The following is a 20,010-nucleotide window of genomic DNA, read 5'->3' as shown; positions in this document are numbered from 1 at the left end:
CAAGGCTCTCTGCCTGCCAGGTTATGCCAACCTTGAACTGAGGCAGGCCTGCCTCCATTGTGCCCCACTCCTGCAGATGTGGAGGATTTGCTCTCTGTAAGTAGGCTCCCCAGAAGGAGTGCAAAGAGCTGGAGACCCAAGGAACTGAGAACTCAGCATGTCCTCCTATTTCTTTCCAAGTTCCCAATCAAAAAATACCATTTTCTGAAGGTAGAAAATTAAAGATTGAGGAAGGGACCAAAAGGGTTACACGACATGAGTTCCACAAAAATGGAATGAATCTTCTAGAATGAGACCAAATTATCCCACAAATAAATTTCAAGGCCTTTTCTTTTCTTAACCACAAAATCTATGGTTGATCAAACAGGAGAGGGTAAATTATTTCACTAAATAGAGGAGCCATCATCTATTAAAGTAGCCCCTTCTTCATGGATCTTTTTCTTTAACAACCCCTACTCTATCCAGTATCTTTTTAGCATCATTCATGCGTAATTCACAATTTGATCTTAGATAATATGCCAATTAGACCTTTGCCCAGTACATTGTACTCATAGCTGAAAATTCACACCTTGTTGCTTTTATCATCCCAAAGTATTTGTCACTTTATCTGATACAGTGCATTAGATGTTCTCCGATAATTAAATAACTGACTGTAGTTATTTAAATTTCTGACTGTAGTTTACAGTCAGAAATATTCTCCAATTATAAAATTCTTAAAAGAAAAATTCCCCACATTTCAATATAACCCCTGCTCCTTATAAAATTTCCAGGCAGAAATTAAAGTTTGAAGTTAAAATTGAAAAATAAATCTCCTTAAAGACATGCTAAAGCCCAACAACATTACAATCCTGAAATGGAGTTATCTTCCCCTTATTAAAGTTCAAAGTTTTTGTTCAGATACACGTGAAAAAAATCACCACCACCTCCCTGTTCCTTATTTTCCATCCTTCAGTGGTTCGAGAGGTTATATTAATTCAACATCAAGTCACCTGTAATCCTTGTTTTTCATCTCTTGAGAAAGAACATTAAGTAAGGGAAATGGAAAAAAAAAAGTTCAGAAACAAAGAGAATGGGAAGAAAGCCAAATAGAAGTGACCAGTTCCACAAACAGGAACTAAAGCAAAAAGTAAGTAGCTGCATCTTACATGGAGTGGCCAAGGGAGAAGCCTGGGACACAGCAAGGGAGAAATGGGAACCTGGTGAGACATGGAGACCTAGAATGGCAGCAGAGAGGAATAAAGGGCACTGGCAAACATGACCTTAGCTTCCTGGTCATGAGGACTTCCTCTTGTGGGGGCAGAGGGCAAACAGCATAGTCTAGGCAGACCCTGTTGCTGTGGACAGAAGCAATCCTAATTACAAGACAGTCCCTGGTCACCACAGGCTTGGATCCCACTAGTGAAGCTGCAGTTTGCCGACAACTCTGCTTCAGAGAAGGAACTCACATTGTCTCCAACCCCAGTCCATGCATTGCATGCAGCACCACCTTGAGAATAGTCACTGTCAGAATCCACGTAGCCCTGAGGACAGAAACCTCAACATTTCTCTGTCCTGGGATTCTGCCACTCTTGCACAAATCTAACTAGATCCAGAAACACAACTGTGACCTCAGTCTCCAAGCCAGTATAGTACTGTAATACAGGGTACAGGCAGTTCAGCACAGTGGGAGACATGCCCCCCACCCAAAACCTAATGAACCCAGGATCTTGTCCCCTGAGACCTGGGACTGGCCCCTCCATCCCCCCCCCTTGTTGTCCACTGCTGTCATCAGCATGTGTGTGCCACCATTTTGTCTTAGAGTACACCTTGCTCACTTCACTAGGAAAACACAATGCTCTAAAATTGAAGGGTTTGAGAAAGATATTCCTGGCAAGTGGAAACCAAATGTAAGCAGAAGTAGTTATATATACATAATGTAAAATATATTTTAAATCAGAAATTGTAAAAAGAGACAAAGAAAGGCACTACCTAAGGATAAATCAATAAATTAACTAAGGGTAAATAATAATTATAAATATATAGGTAATTATAAATTATAAATATTTAACTAATTACCTAAAGCAAACATTGTTAAGTCTAAAGGTAGAGCTAGACTAAAATACAATAGAGAGGGATGTCAACACCTCACTTTCAGCAATGATCAGATAGATCATCCAGACAAAAAAAATCAACAAGGAGGCTGGGTGTGTTGATACACATCTGTAATCCCAGCTACTCAGGAGGTACAGATCAGGAGGATCACAGTTCAAGACCAAAACATAGCAAGTCCCCATTCTCAACCAACAAGCTTGGCATGGCTGTATGTGCCTGTAATCCAGCTACATAGGAGACATGGTGTTGTATGCCCATGATCTCAGCTACACAGGAAGTGTAGGTAGGAGGACTGCAGTCTGAGGCTGTGCCAACAAAATGCAAGACCCTATCTGAAAAATAACAAAAACAAAAAAAGGCTGGGATTGTGGCTCAAGTTGCAGAGCACCTTCCTAGCAAGCACAAGGCCCTGAGTTTAAACCCCTAGTACCGCAAAAAAAATCAACAAAGAAACATCAGAGTTAAATTATACTATACACCAAATAGACCTAATAGAACTTGGCAGAACTCCTCTGACTACTTCAGAATTCACATACTTCTTTGAGCACCTGCAGCCCTCTCTAAGACAGACTACATGGTAGACCACAAAATAAGTCTCAACACAATTAAAAATGGGAATTAAATGTTTCTTGCTTTGTTTTGTTTCTTCTTTCATTTATGTATGATGCTGGGGATTTTTTCATTTACCATGTTCTTATTTTTTTGTTTTGTTATTGATGTTGCTGTTTGATTTGGGTTTTGATTTTGATTTTCGAGGTGCTAGGGATGGAACCCAGGTCCTCATGCATGCTTGGCAAATGCCCTACCTCTGAGTTGTTCCCCCAGCCTTCATTTCCTCTGTTCTGTGTCAGTTTTTTATCTTTTTATTTTGTTATTTCTTTAGGTTCTTCAGCTGAGGACTAGACTAATTTTCTTTCCTAATTTAATGACTTCTAGTAAATGTTTTGAGCACCATAAATGACCCTTTGAATTTCACCTTGGTTCTATCCCATAGGATTTGATTTACGGTGCTATTAGTGTTTTCATATCTAAGTATTTTATATTGATTGTTATGTTTCCTTAACCCAAGTGTTATCTAGGGATATACTGGGATTTTTTATTTCTATATGTATGATTTGGTGAATTTGTCTTACTGCCGTAGATTTCCAGTATTAGCATCTTGCCTCAGAAAGCATGGCCTTTGGATACCAACTTTATTTCAAAATCTATTCAGTGATCAAGAAAGACCTTTCTGAGATGGAGACACAGGTACAGAGACTGAGCAAAATGGGGGCAAGTTTCCATAGAAATAACTTAGGGAAGAAGGAGCCTTTGCAATGGTAATAGCAAGAGCAAAGGCTATAAGGTAGGGATGAGTTTACAAGTTTAAGAAAGAGCAAGAAGATTAGTATGAGTGGAACAAAATGAAGGGAGGGGAGAGTAGCAGGGAAAGAGGTTGGAGAGAGACTCAGCAGCCAGGTCAGGGAAGATAGTGCAGGCCATGTAAGAAGACTGGGTTTTATCCTGTGAATTACAGAAAACATCTTTTAAAGCATATCTCTGGTGGGTAAGCATGGAGTGAACTATATCAATTCTAGTCGAAGCAAAGAGACTGGTTACAGGGCTATTTCCAGGTAGACTGGTGACTTGAACAAGAGCACTACAATAGAGGTGGTGAAAAAATGTTTAAGACACATTTTAAGTATCAAGCTGAACTTGCCAATGAATTAGGATCATGCAAATATGTCTTCTGAGTTTTTTATTTTATTTTGTTCAAGTAAGAAACAAGGGGATTGGCAGAGTGGCTCAAGTGGTAGAGTGCCTGCCTAGCAAGAGTGAGAGGCCTTGAGTTCAAACCCTAGTACCACCAAAAAAAAAAAAACCTTTAAGTAAGGAATTAGGTACATGGAAGTGCCCTTCATTGAGAAGGCAAAACTGACAGAGATATGATCTTTAATAGTCAAGTTTTACATATGAACCAAATATTCTACTTGAATTGTTGTGTTCACATCCAAAAATAAGTGTCAAGTAAGCAGCTGGGTGTTTTGTCCCAAGGTTCAGGCAAATGTCAAAACCAAAACAATTACTTCAATTGAACAAAGCAAAATAGCTGCCTTTTTCCAATATGGTTTCCAAAGTCTTGCAGAAAATCTACCTCTGGATTTGATCCACTCAAGTGTGGAAAGCCAGAGGAAAATGCCTAACAACCTGTGAGGAAATTTCATTCCTTTCATTTTACTTTCTACCTATCTCAAATTTTTACTTATTTTTCTCTATTTTCTCTTAGCTTTAGTAGTAAAATGAAGTTGTCATTCATTTTTATTTGCATTGTTTGAAAAGAATCTATATCAAGATGCTCTTTTCAACTAACCAAAGGTGTCACTCACTCTACATAAATTAAGAATACCTACAACTCCAAGTACTTGGTCAAGAAACTTAGCCAGAAATTGATTTGAGAAGAGTAAAGAAAACCCTTAGGCATTTAAAAAGTGAAAGGATAACCACAAAACAATGCCAACAATACAAGAATAATTGCATATATTGTGGAATATTCATAAAAGAAAATATTACATTGCAATTAAAATTACTACTTTTAAAGTACTCTGAGGGAAGGGTAGACATGATGGAAGGATGATGTAAGCATTATACAAATGTCACAGTGAAACCCATTAATTTATACAATCAATATGCATTAATAATTATAATCTTAAAGTGTTATACAGAAAAAATGGTATGGGAAAATGTAATGTGGTATACGTGAATTGTGAGAGAGAAATTTTAAAGAAAAGTAAGTAAAACAAAACAGCAATGATCTTTTGATACATTATTTTATTATTAGGTTGATGGTCTTATTGGTCTTTCTGATTTTTAAATTAAAATATATTACTTAGAATTAGAATAAAAGATTAAATAAGCATAGTAAATATTTTATATATACATTTACACATATATGGCTGTTTAATAGATAAAAATCTATTAATGATTTAGCAGAAGTGTATTCAAAAACAAAGATGAGGAAAGCTGGACATGCTCAAGCAGTACAGCTGCTTGCCTAGCAAATAGGAAGCCCTGGGTTCAATCCCCAGCACTGTAAAAAAGAAAAATGTGAGATATAAGGGAAGAAGTCAAAAACCTGTGGGAAAAGAGGTGAAAGAAAGATAAATAGAAATAGAGTATATTTTCCTGAGAGAAAAAGGGAAAAGTTAAGATCTTGGGTAAAAAGCAAACTGAACACAAGGAAGGTAATTTTGTGCTTTGCTTTTAAAATATCAAAATTTGAGGATACTTACGGACTGGTAGGAAGGAAGGAAGTAATTAGGTTGAACAAGGAGAAAATGATAATGCAGCAAATTTCTCACACTGCTGAATAGAGGGAAGGAGGGTCAACAATGAATCTTGATTATAAATTACATATTGACTACTACCTTTGTGGCAAGCTACATTCAATAAAGACCAAGATTCCTAGATCAAATCTACTATCTGATGGTAAGTTACTTCCTTTCTCCTTCTAATGTAGCAATTTGACCTTGAGAGCATGATAGCTATATGACTTTCTTCTCTGTGTTCTTGTAAGAAAAGACATTTGTTAAAGCATTTTATCTTTCTTTACTGAGGATCTGTGCACTCTGGTGATAAGTACTTTTCAACATTCACCTGGCATCCACAGCCTACCCCCAGCATGTGCTGAACTTCCCTCTACCCCTTCCTTTGATGTCTTTGCAGTGTTCTTGGGCTTTCTGGGCAGCATTCCAGCCTGCCTCCTGGCTATAAGTCCATCCATTGGAAACAAACATTTTTAGAGGGTGCCAAAAAAGTCACTGAAAATTCTGAGCTTAGCATTCCATAAAGGACTTCAATCATTTCTTCTCATAAATTTTATTGCTTTGCAATGTAAACTGTGCCTTCTTCATATAGCCAAGAATTCACAGACACAAGAGAAAAATCAGAAAATTCTGAATTCATGATCAGAGATGATAATGATCCCAGACCAGTCTGGCTGAAGTGACTGAAACAGTGACCAACAACCACAGCACACCCCAAATGACCTTCAGATCACCCTTGGAGTTTCTAAAGTGCCAGAGAGGCATAGGCCCAGGTTCCACTGTCCCAGCAACTTGAGAAGAGCAAGGACATGAACCCAGGCTTAGAGACAGTCATCTCCAGAGCATTCCATCACTGAGCCTCTTTAGTCTAAGATTTGTGGAGTCTGCCTCTTCAGACTCCAATGTGACATATAATTGGGGTATGTAAATAATTTGTTCACACTAAGATTTTAAATGCAAAAGTTAGGGGATCTCATTCAGTTACTTGAACAGAGAAATAATTTAAAAGTTCTTCCTGTCTCACTGGCTCAAGGATGTCAATGTACATTCCTAAAAATATTAATAAATTGGCATGTTGTTATATCTCTCCTTCTCTTTCCATGATCGGGAAAATGAAATAAATTAATTTTACTCTGTAAATGTTACCTTAACTTTCAAGGTTCTTCCAGAAACCATAAGACAATGCTGATTTTTCAACAGAATGTCTCTCCTGCCTTCACCATAACTGTTCCTTCTCTTTCACTGCTGTGCATTCTACCATCTTTGCCCATGTTCTGCCAGCATTTGATGAGTGTACTTTGAATGACTGATAGTCGTGTCTGTAGCACTCTGTATCCTGATACAAAGGCTCATTGGAACACAGAAATGTTCTTGCTATTGAAAGGTTCAGTAATCATGCAGCAACTTGCCTCCTGGGGACTAAGTATACAGAGAAGTTCTTCTCCTCCTGGCTACTGGTTGTTTCTAATCTACCTATTCAGTCATGAGGGTACTGATTTCCATCCTTGGAGTCCTCAGCTTGTTGTCCATTGTTCCTACAGGTAAGAGAGAAACTTCTCTTCCCAGAGTTATGAAAGTAAAAGTGAAAGAGAAGACAAGGTCTTCTGAGAGTTTGAAAATAAATTAACAAAGTCAGATTTTACTGTACCATGGAAGGCTGCTCAAAAGGTTGAAGAGCTGGTGTTAAATACATCTGTGAGGTGGTTCTTTTTGGTGATTTAACATATAAACATATGAACAGAACCTGAAGGCATTTTTTGATCAAAAGATGGTGGGAGGATGAACACAGGACACAGGAAATTTGGAGACGTGAGAAAATGGAAAGTGAGTGATTAGAAGGCATGGGGAGGGGTGAAGAGGGGTGGATGCTCCATCGTAGTCCTTGGTTCACAGAACACTCCCATCCCTGATCTAGGCCAGAGCCTAGGTTATGTGTTTCTTTAAAGTTGGTTGAAACTTTCATGGTCTTATCTAATCTATGTGGAAATTACATAAGGTCAGAGTTAAGACTCCCCCTTACTTTTTAATCAAATAATTAACCAATTAACTGGTATGTTTATTGAATAATCAGTCTAACTTCCCCAAATTAACATTCAAATGTACTAATATTATACAACAAATCCATGCAGCTGGATTTATATTATTATCTATTGATTTATTTATCTTTTCTAATGCATAAACCCCTTAGAGTCCATTTTAATATTTCACAATTCAATATTTCACTGACTGCTATTATTTTTGTATTTTATTGAGACACAATTCACCACAAAATTCACTCTTCTCAAGAATCCCATTCAGTGATTTTCAGTATACTCATAAAGTTGTATAACCATCAGCACTAATTCCATAATGTTTTTATAACCCCTAAAGGAAACTCCATACCCATTCTCCCCTGCCTGGCAACCATTGACCTACTTTTTGCCTCTATTGATATGCCTATTCTAGACATTTAATATAAATAGAATCATACAATACATTACCCTTTGTGTCTAGCTCCTTTCATTTACTGTAAATGTTTCAAAGTTCATCCATGTATTTCATTTTTTCCTATTACTGAAAAATATACCATTATATGAATACTCTTATGTTTGGATTATTTATCAATTGGTGGGCATATGGATTGCTCCACTTTGGCGGTATTATTTAGGGATGCTGCTATGAACATTTGTGCCCAAACTTTTCTGTAGACATGTTTTCAGTTCTCTCAGGTATAAACCTGAGAATAGAATTGTTGTGTTCTACAATAACTCCAAATTCCTTTACCATTTATGTTTAGCTTTTGAGGAATTGTCCAACTACATTCCATAGTTGCTTGCTTTATTTCACATTCCCATGAGCAATGCACAATGGTTCCAGCTTCACCACGCTCTTGCCAACATTTGCTATTGACTGTCCTTCTAGCTGGTCATTATAGTTATCATAGTTGGTGTGAAGAAATATCCCATTGTAGTTTTATTTAAATTTCCCTGTAAGTAATGATGAGCATCTTTTCAAAAGCTTATTGGCCATTTGTACATCTTCTTGCAAGAAATGCCTATTTAAATTTTATGCCCATTTTAATTGGGTTACTTGTCTTTTATAATTGAGTTGTGAATTCTTTATATACTTTGTATACAAAAATACTTACCGGATATATAAGTTTGTTAATATTTTCTCCCATCTTGTGGGCTGTTTTATTAAAATATTTTATTGAACTACTTGCTGTACCATTGAGTAAGTTTTCAAATTCAAGTTACACACAACCCAGACTCAATAGACTTAAGTAATAATGAAAATATATTATCACACATACCAAGGAGTCCCAAAGTCAGAGAGTTCTAAAGTTGGTTGATTCAGCAGATTAACAACATCAAATGTTTAAAGTGTCAAATTCTTATAGTCTAGAGTGACTAACTCTTTTCATGGCCCTAAGATAGCTGTCCTTGTTCTAGACATCACACTCAAAGTCACCAAGTTATACCAAAAAAGGAAGGTATTTTTTCCTGTGTCAACAAGGAATATTTTTCCAGAAGTTCTCTAGAAAAGGGTTACATACACATGCCCAAACTAATCTCTGACAAAGAAATGAATAACAATACTATTGTCTTAACCTAATGCAAATTTATGAATAGGGTATCCAGGAGAAGGCTAAACAGCCAAACAAAATTAGAACTCTAGGAGTAATGAATGTACTTATCACCTGAGTGTGTATGTCTATACACTATAATTTTGTTTTGACACTTTGCTTTAAACTTTATAAAAATGGAGCTATATTCTATGTACTTTTTGTACATGGTTTATTATACAAGTATAACTCCATGTTAAATTTGTGATATTCACTTATACAGCTATACACAACTGTAGCTCAATTTTAATACTAGATAGTATTCCATCATAGTAATGTACCACAAAATGTTTATTTTTTTCACTGTTAATGAACATTTAATTTGACTTCTATGAATACTATTGCTTCTTTAAATATTTTAAGTTATTCTTGTTGTATATGTGCGCAGATTTTTATTGGTTATATACTAAAACTTTAAAGTATTTGTCATGTTGTATGTATATCGTCAATTTGGGGAAATAATGCCAAAGAGTTTCCTGATTAGTTGAACAAGTTTACACTCCCTTCAGCAGTGGAAAAGAGCTTTTTGAGGGGTCCATACTTCATTAACAATTTATATCAATAACATTTTAAATTTTATTTATTTCTAGCAGATATATGGTAGTAACTCAGTGTAGTTTAAATTTGAGTTCCTACTTAAATACAAGATTGAAATTATTTTTATTTATTGCAAATTTTGATTTTATGTTATAAAGTATGTATTTGAGTATTTTGTTTGTTATTTAATGACTTACTTGGATGTATCTCATGAGATATATTTTTCATTATATTTAATGGATGCAAGTGTTTTTTTTATATAACTTACAAATATCTTCTATTCTATAGCTGCCTATTCACTCTATTAGTGATATCTCATGGATATTAATGCTAATATTAATGTAATTTTTCAGATTTCACTTTAATTTAGTGCTTTTAACTTTATGTCTTTTCAAGAAAATATTTCTCTACCTTAAGGTATTAAAGATATTTTGTGATATGATATTCTAAAAGTTTTATTGACTTACCTATCATATTTAGATTGCAACTTGGCAAAAAATTGTCCAAGAACCCTTCATTTAAAAAAAAACATGTTTTCTCTGTGCTTTACAGGGCTATATTTGTCATTTATATCTAGTAGAAAAAGCCATATATATTTTTCTTTTTTGAGGACATCTCAAATACTCATGGACCTTTGTATTTCCATAAAAATTTTAGAATCTTCTAGTCAAGTACACACACACATACACTCAAAGAAAACTTTCATTGAGACTCCTGTGGAATACCTAACTATATAAAGCAAATATTCATCAAATGAAAAAAATAGGCTGCAATTCAATGATAGTAGGGGATTTTAATACCTTATTTTTAGTAATGGACATATCATCCAGAAAGAAAATTCAATAAGAAAACATTGGATTTGAACTATACTTTAGGCCAAATGTACCAATAAACAGGTGCAAAACACAGCTGTGCAACAGTAGCAATTATTCATTCTTCGCAAGTCACACATTCTCCAGAATAGATCATCTGTTAGAGCATCAAACAAATCCTAACCCACTTAATAAGACACAGAAATAAACAAAAACTAACTACAAAGACATCTCAAAGAATCAGCAAAGCTAATAATTGGGTTTTTTAAAACAAAAATGAAATAATACTTTAGCTAGACTTAAAAAAAGAGAGAAGGTAAATAAAATTAGAAAATAAGGAGGAGTTATTACCACAATTCCACAACAATATGGTAGATCATAGGAGATTGCTATAACTAATGATATGGCACCAAATTAAATAACCTAGGAGAAATTAATACATTCTTAGAAACACACAACTTTCCAAGACTGAATCACAAAGAAATACAATCTGAACAGGCCAATAAAAGAATGAGAAAGTTGAACTAGTAAGAAAAGGTAAGGAGCATATATGGTGGCACAAGCCTGTAATCCCAAGCACTCAGGACTGGGTTCCAGCCTAGCCAGGACTACATAGCAAGACTCTATCCCAAAAAAGAAAAGAAGGTCAGTACCTAATGGCTTCACTACTAATTTCTACCATAAATTTAAGAATTAATACCAGTCCTTCATAAACTATTCCAAAATTTCAAAGAGAAGGGAATACTTCCAAACTTTTTATGAAGCCACCATTAAACTGAAACCAAGGATAGACAGTGACATATCTCTGCTGAACATATATCCAGATCAAATTTAACTACACATTAAAAGAATCATTCTCTATGAACAGTCATTCATCATGATTTATCCCCGGGATGCAAGGGTGGTCCAATATATGCAAATCACTAAATATGACAAACCACATTAAAAGAATGAAAAACAAAAACTTTATGATCTTACCAGTAGCTGCAGAAAAAGCAAACAAAATTCAATATCCTTTTGTGGGAAAATCTCTCAATAGGTTGGGTATAGAGACATAATAAAAGCCACATGTAACAATCCCAGAGCTAATACTAAGCAATGAGAAATTGAAAACTTTTCCTCTAAAGTCAGAAATACGACATTTTTATTCAACTAGTGCTGGAAATCCTAGCCAGATCAACTAGGAAAGAAAAAATATCCAAACTGGAAAGAAAGATCAATTGTCTTGGCAGATGACGTGGTCTTAGATAAAAAAAGAACTAAAGATTCCACGAAAAAAAATGTTAGAACTAATAAGTGAATTCAATAAAGTTTTCAGGATAAAAGCAAAATATAAAAATTAGTCATGTTTCTATTCACTAACAATGAACTAGCCAAAAAAAGAAATTAAAAAAATGCCATTTATATCTACCAAAAATATTTATGAAATAAACATAACTAAGAAAGTAAAATATCTAAACACTAACAGCTATAAAACATTGAATAAAAATGGAATGGTTGACTTAATTTTTTTTTAATTCTTTAGCAGTTTTTTTTTCTTTTATTATTCATATGTGCGTACAAGGCTTGGTTCATTTCTCCCCCCTGCCCCCACCCCCTCCCTTACCACCCACTCCGCCCCCTCCCTCTCCCCCCCCTCAATACCCAGCAGAAACTATTTTGCCCTTATCTCTAATTTTGTTGTAGAGAGAGTATAAGCAATAATAGGAAGGAACAAGGGGTTTTGCTGGTTGAGATAGGGATAGCTATACAGGGCATTGACTCACATTGATTTCCTGTGCGTGGGTGTTACCTTCTAGGTTAATTCTTTTTGATCTAACCTTTTCTCTAGTTCCTGGTCCCCTTCTCCTATTGGCCTCAGTTGCTTTAAGGTATCTGCTTTAGTTTCTCTGCGTTAAGGGCAACAAATGCTAGCTAGTTTTTTAGGTGTCTTACCTATCCTCACCCCTCCCTTGTGTGCTCTCGCTTTTATCATGTGCTCATAGTCCAATCCCCTTGTTGTGTTTGCCCTTGATCTAATGTCCACATATGAGGGAGAACATACGATTTTTGGTTTTTTGCGCCAGGCTAACCTCACTCAGAATGATGTTCTCCAATTCCATCCATTTACCAGCGAATGATAACATTTCGTTCCTCTTCATGGCTGCATAAAATTCCATTGTGTATAGATACCACATTTTCTTAATCCATTCGTCAGTGCTGGGGCATCTTGGCTGTTTCCATAACTTGGCTATTGTGAATAGTGCTGCAATAAACATGGATGTGCAGGTGCCTCTGGAGTAACAGTCTTTTGGGTATATCTCCAAGAGTGGTATTGCTGGATCAAATGGTAGATCGATGTCCAGCTTTTTAAGTAGCCTCCAAATTTTTTTCCAGAGTGGTTGTACTAGTCTACATTCCCACCAACAGTGTAAGAGGGTTCCTTTTTCCCCGCATCCTCGCCAGCACCTGTTGTTCGTGGTGTTGCTGATGATGGCTATTCTAACAGGGGTGAGGTGGAATCTTAGTGTGGTTTTAATTTGCATTTCCTTTATTGCTAGAGATGGTGAGCATTTTTTCATGTGTTTTCTGGCCATTTGAATTTCTTCTTTTGAGAAAGTTCTGTTTAGTTCACTTGCCCATTTCTTTATTGGTTCATTAGTTTTGGGAGAATTTAGTTTTTTAAGTTCCCTGTATATTCTGGTTATCAGTCCTTTGTCTGATGCATAGTTGGCAAATATTTTCTCCCACTCTGTGGGTGTTCTCTTCAGTTTAGAGACCATTTCTTTTGATGAACAGAAGCTTTTTAGTTTTATGAGGTCCCATTTATCTATGCTATCTCTTAGTTGCTGTGCTGCTGGGGTTTCATTGAGAAAGTTCTTACCTATACCTACTAACTCCAGAGTATTTCCTACTCTTTCTTGTATCAACTTAAGAGTTTGGGGTCTGATATTAAGATCCTTGATCCATTTTGAGTTAATCTTGGTATAGGGTGATATACATGGATCTAGTTTCAGTTTTTTGCAGACTGCTAACCAGTTTTCCCAGCAGTTTTTGTTGAAGAGGCTGCTATTTCTCCATTGTGTATTTTTAGCTCCTTTGTCAAAGATAAGTTGCTTATAGTTGTGTGGCTTCATATCTGGATCCTCTATTCTGTTCCACTGGTCTTCATGTCTGTATTTGTGCCAGTACCATGCTGTTTGTTACTGTTATTGCTTTGTAATATAGTTTGAAGTCAGGTATTGTGATACCTCCTGCATTGTTCTTTGGACTGAGTATTGCCTTGGCTATTCGTGGCCTCTTGTGTTTCCATATAAATTTAACAGTAGATTTTCCAATCTCTTTAATGAATGTCATTGGAATTTTGATGGGAATTGCATTAAACATGTAGATTACTTTGGGGAGTATTGACATTTTTACTATGTTGATTCTACCAATCCATGAGCATGGGAGATCTCTCCACTTTCTATAGTCTTCCTCAATCTCTTTCTTCAGAAGTGTATAGTTTTCCTTGTAGAGGTCTTTCACATCTTTTGTTAGGTTTACACCTAGGTATTTGATTTTGTTTGAGGCTATTGTAAATGGAATTGTTTTCATACATTCTTTTTCCGTTTGCTCATTGTTAGTGTATAGAAATGCTAATGATTTTTCTATGTTGATTTTATATCCTGCTACCTTGCTATAGCTATTGATGATGTCTAGAAGCTTCTGAGCAGAGTTTTTTGGGTCTTTAGGGTATAGGATCATGTCGTCTGCAAACAGGGATATTTTGACAGTTTCTTTACTATTTGTATTCCTTTTATTCCTTCTTCTTGCCTAATTGCTCTGGCTAGGAATTCCAGTACTATGTTGAATAGGAGTGGAGATAGTGGGCATCCTTGTCTGGTTCCTGATTTTAGGGGGAATGGTTTTAATTTTTCTCCATTAAGTATAATGCTGGCTGTAGGTTTGTCATATATAGCTTTTATAATGTTGAGGAACTTTCCTTCTATTCCTAGTTTTCTTAGAGCTTTTATCATGAAATGATGTTGGATATTATCAAAGGCTTTTTCTGCATCTATTGAGATGATCGAGTGGTTTTTGTCTTTGCTTCTGTTAATGTGGTTTATTACATTTATTGATTTTCGTATGTTGAACCACCCCTGCATCCCGGGGATGAAGCCTACTTGATCGTGGTGAATAATCTTTTTGATGTGTTGCTGAATTCGGTTTGCCATTATTTTGTTGAGGATTTTTGCATCAATGTTCATTAAGGAGATTGGCCTATAGTTCTCCTTTTTGGAGGTGTCTTTGCCTGGTTTTGGGATAAGTGTAATACTGGCTTCATAAAATGTGTTTGGCAGTTTTCCTTCCCTTTCTATTTCATGGAACAGTTTAAGGAGGGTTGGTATCAGTTCTTCTTTAAAGGTCTGATAGAATTCAGCAGAGAATCCATCAGGTCCTGGACTTTTCTTTTTGGGGAGACTCTTGATTGCTGCTTCAATTTCATTTTGTGTTATAGGTCTATTCAGGTGATTAATTTCCTCTTGGTTCAGTTTTGGATGATCATATGTATCTAGAAATCTGTCCATTTCTTTTAGATTTTCAAATTTATTTGAATATAGGTTCTCAAAGTAGTCTCTGATGATTTCCTGGACTTCCATGGTGTTTGTTGTTATCTCCCCTTTTGCATTCCTGACTCTACTAATTTGGGTTTTTTCTCTCCTCATTTTAGTCATGTTTGCCAGGGGTCTATCGATCTTGTTTATTTTTTCAAAGAACCAACTTTTTGTTTCATTAATTCTTTGTATGGTTTTTTTGGTTTCTATTTCGTTGATTTCAGCTCTTATTTTTATTATTTCTCTCCTTCTATTTGTTTTGGGATTTGCTTGTTCTTGTTTTTCTAGGAGTTTGAGATGTATCATTAGGTCATTGATTTGGGATCTTTCAATCTTTTTAATATATGCACTCATGGCTATAAACTTTCCTCTCAAGACTGCCTTAGCTGTGTCCCATAGGTTCCGGTAGGTTGTGTTTTCATTTTCATTGACTTCCAGGAACTTTTTCATTTCCTCTTTTATTGCATCGATGATCCACTCTTCATTAAGTAATGAGTTATTTAGTTTCCAGCTGTTTGCATGTTTTCTGTCTTTACTTTTTGTTGTTGAGTTCTACTTTTACTGCATTGTGGTCAGATAGTATGCACGGTATTATTTCTATTTTCTTATATTTGCTGAGGCTTGCTTTGTGCCCTAGGATATGATCTATTTTGGAGAAGGTTCCATGGGCTGCTGAGAAGAATGTATATTGTATAGAGGTTGGATGAAATATTCTGTAGACATCTACTAGGTCCACTTGATCTATTGCATATTTTAGATCTTAGATTTCTTTATTGAGTTTTTGTTTGGATGACCTATCTATTGATGATAATGGAGTGTTAAACTCTCCCACAACCACTGTGTTGGCGTTTATATATGCTTTTAGGTCTTTCAGGGTATGTTTGATGAAATTGGGTGCGTTGACATTGGGTGGGTACAGATTGATGACTATTGTTTCCTTTTGGTCTATTTCCCCTTTTATTAGTATGGAATGTCCTTCTTTATCTCGTTTGATCAATGTAGGTTTGAAGTCTACTTTGTCAGAGATAAGTATTGCTACTCCTGCTTGTTTTCAGGGGCCATTGGCTTGGTAAATCTTCTTCCAGCCTTTCATCCTAAGCATATGCTTATTTCTGTCAGTGAGATGAGTCTCCTGTAAGCAACAAATTGTTGGATCTTCTTTTTTAATCCATTTTGCCAAACGGTGTCTTTTGATGGGTGAATTAAGTCCATTAACATTAAGTGTTAGTACTGATAGGTATGTGGTGATTCCTGCCATTTAGTTGTCTTAGTTGTTTGAAGGTTTGATTGTGTGTACCTAACTTGATGTTACTCTCTACTGTCTTGCTTTTTCTTATCCTGTGGTTTGGTGCTGCCTGCCTTTTCATGGTTAAGTTGGGTGTCACTTTCTGTGTGCAGGATCCCTTGCAGAATCTTTTGTAATGGTGGCTTTGTGGTCACATATTGTTTTAGTTTCTGCTTATCATGGAAGACTTTTATTGCTCCATCTATTTTGAATGATAGCTTTGCTGGGTAGAGTATCCTGGGGTTGAAGTTATTTTCATTCAGTGCCCGGAAGATCTCACCCCACGCTCTTCTTGCTTTTAATGTTTCTGTTGAGAAGTCTGCTGTGATTTTGATGGGTTTACCTTTGTATGTTACTTGTTTTTTCTCTCTTACAGCCTTCAATATTCTTTCCTTAGTTTCCGAACTTGTTGTTTTAATGATGATATGTCGTGGAGTAGTTCTATTTTGATCTGGTCTGTTTGGTGTCCTGGAGGCCTCTTGCATCTGTATGGGAATATCTTTCTCTAGATTTGGGAAATTTTCCGTTATTATTTTGTTGAATATATTACGCATTCCCTTCGCTTGCACCTCTTCTCCTTCTTCGATGCCCATGATTCTCAAGTTTGGTCTTTTGATGGAGTCAGTGAGTTCTTGCATTTTCTTTTCACAGGTCTTGAGTTGTTTAATTAATAGTTCTTCGGTTTTTCCTTTAATTACCATTTCATCTTCAAGTTCTGAGATTCTGTCTTCTGTTTGTTCTATTCTGCTGGATTGGCCTTCCATTTTGTTTTGCAGTTCTGTTTTGTTCTTTTTTCTGAGGTTTTCCATATCCTGGCAGTTTTCTTCTTTATTGTTTTCTATTTTTGTCCTGAGTTCATTTATCCATTTATTCATTGTGTTCGCTCTTTCACTTTGGTGTTTATACAGTGCTTCTATGGTTTCCTTTATTTCTTCTTTTGCTTTTTCAAATTCTCTATTTTTATTGTCTTGGAATTTCTTGAGTGTCTCCTGTACATTTTGGTTGACCCTATCCAGTATCATCTCTATAAAATTCTCATTGAGTACTTGTAGTATGTCTTCTTTTAAATTATTCTTGTGGGCTTCATTGGGTCCTTTGGCATAGTTTATCTTCATTTTGTTGGAGTCTGGATCTGAGTTTCTGTTCTCTTCATTCCCCTCTGGTTCCTGTACTAATTTTTTGCTGTGGGGAAACTGGTTTCCCTCTTTTTTCTGTCTTCCCGCCATTGTCCTTGGTGTTGTTACTGTCCCTGTACTGTGTGTAATTAAGTATTTTCTAGCTTGCAATAATAACAATGGTAATATTTAGAATGAAAGAGTGAGCTGAGATGGAAAGCAAGAATTTAAAGAAAAGGGGAAAACAAATATACAGACAAGAGGGAGAAAGCAGAACAAGGTATCAGACAAGAGAGTTTCAAAGGTATAAACAGGGAGTGTTAGTGTACTAATCAACAGTAAGCTGAACAGACATTAGAGAGACAGAGAGAGGATTGAAAATCAAAGATAAAAAATAAAAAATAAGTAAATGAAAGTAATATATATATATAAATGAATTAAAATAAAATGGAAAATAGAAAATTTAAAAAAAAAAAACCAAAAAACTTCCAAGTTTATTTGCAATGCAGTTTCAGTCTTAATAATTTGGGTGTCCATCTCAATCTCCAGTCCTGGAGTTGGTGCCTCAGATGTTGTTCTGTAGTTGTCTCATCAAAGGGGATGCATAAAATAGAACAAAACTACACACTCACACACACACACACACACACACACACACACACACAAAAAGCCCCACCAAGTGTCCCCAGTTCAAATGCAATACAGTTTCAGTAAGTTTTTCGGCTTGCAGGTGTAATTCGGTTGTTCTCTCATCAAAGGTAGGGAGAAAAAGGAAAAAAAAGCATCTGGAGACAGTTCTGAGAGTGGTATCTGCAACTGTGGCTTGCCTGCCTGCTGCTCTCAGCCTGTAGCTGGCGGCGTTATTTATGCAGATCTCTGGGGTGAGCTAGCACTCAGCTGGTCCCACAGGCTTTGTTTGCTCAGAGTTCTCCTGTGCGGGAGCCTCTGCTACAGGCTTTCCCCTTTCCCAAGCACTGGGAAAGGTGACACTGCCCCCACGTTGTCAGGCCTACATGTTTATTTACAGTTCATGTGGGAGGTGGGTCTTCCCCCCTCTCCTCTGAAGTTTTCCTCCCACTGCCACTTTCAGAAGCTTTCTTCCTCCTGCTTACTGGGCGGTGCTGCTGCTCCTGCCGGCCGCCATGTTTGTTTACAGTTCACATGGGAAGTGGGTCTTCCCTCCTCTCATAAGCTTCCCCGCTCCTGGTTGCTGGGTGCGCACCCCACTCCCGCCAGAGGCTCTCCAGCCAGGCCAGCTTGTTTATTTACAGTCCCGAGAAGGATTCCCTTCCCCCAGTCTTCAGCGCTCAGGGCACCCCACCCTCTTTCCAGCGTGTCTTAACTGTTCTTATTGCTTATCCACTCCTCCCGGGTGGAGGTCAGTCTGTCCAGGGGGCTATACTGCTCTGGCCCAGGCTTGTCTGTGGGGCTACCGTGGTACCGCGAAGCTCACCTGGTCCGCGTCTTCCCAAGCCGTATGGGCGCTGGCCACTGGCGGCCCTGGGGGCCCTCCTCGTTTCTCCATTTAACGTGAAGTGGAGATTCTCTGCACCAGCTGGAGATGTGGAGGGGTCAAAGTTATGCCTTTTTTCGGTGATTATGCCTGCAAAGTGTGTCTCCAGCATCTCTCCAAGATTTCACTATAGGAGGGTCACTTTCTGCTTCCTACCTCTAGCCACCATCTTGGAATCCCTTCGCACTCATTTTAAATGATTAGAATATGAATTGGGGAGGGAGCTCAGAGGCAGAGGGCTTGCCTTACCATGTCCGTGATCTGGAAGGCCAAGCGCTCACCCAGTTGACTTAATATTTTAACCAAAGTGATGTACACATTTAGTTCCAGCCATATCAAAATTCCACATTTTTCACAGAAATAGGGGGAAAATCATAAAATTTGAACAAAACTGTAAAAGATCACAAAAGAACAATTTTTTAGCAAAAATAACAAGCCTAGAAGCATCATGCTACCTAATTTTAAAATTTGCTATGCAGTTGTAGTGATCAAAACAAAATGATACTGGCATTAAAACAGACACATCAACCAATGGAGCCAAATAGAAATCCCAGAAATAAATCCATGAATTTACAACCAATTGATTTTAAGTAATACACCGATTGGGCAAATTGAATATCCATATGTAGAAGTATGAAAGTAGATATTCATCATACCCCATATACAAAAACATCAATTCAAAATGGGTTAAAGACTTAAGAGTGGGCCAGCCTGGACCATGATCCTCCTCTTTGGGCTTCCTGGTGTAGCTGGGATGATAGGTGCACACCACCACACCTAGTCATTGATTGAGATGGGGTCTTGTGAATTTTTTGCCTAGTCTGGCCTTGAGCTGTAGTCCTTCCAATCCCTGCCTCCTGAGTATCCAGGATTATAGGCTTGAGTCACTGTGCCCAGTTTAAAAGCTGAATAACTTTCTTTTGTGCATTAGTACCCCATTTTCTTTATCCAGTCATCCAATAATTGCTATTGATTCTGTATCTTAGTTACTGTGAATGGTGCTGCAATGAACATGAGAATGTAGAAAAGATAGGGGTAAAAGCTGCACAACATTGGTCTGGGCTGTGTTTTCTTAGCCATGACTGTAAAAGTACAGACACCAAAAGCAAAATAGACAAATGGGATTACATCAAACTAAAAAGCTTATGGCAAGGAAAAGGAACAATCAATACAT

At 36.9% G+C, this 20,010-nt stretch overlaps 1 protein-coding gene across 3 annotated transcripts in view; it reads right to left on the bottom strand.

Annotated features, from left to right (window-relative positions):
• The window catches only part of LOC141416471 (beta-defensin 109-like), a 187,391-nt gene that overhangs the window by 72,313 nt on the left and 95,068 nt on the right, over positions 1 to 20,010 (bottom strand). The gene's annotated exons all lie outside the window — the stretch shown is intronic.

This window comes from Castor canadensis, chromosome 14, assembly GCF_047511655.1.
Source record: "Castor canadensis chromosome 14, mCasCan1.hap1v2, whole genome shotgun sequence".
Classification (NCBI taxonomy): domain Eukaryota; kingdom Metazoa; phylum Chordata; class Mammalia; order Rodentia; family Castoridae; genus Castor; species Castor canadensis.
The sequence above is the reverse complement of the archived record's forward strand: the minus strand, read 5'-3'. Positions and strand labels throughout refer to the sequence as shown.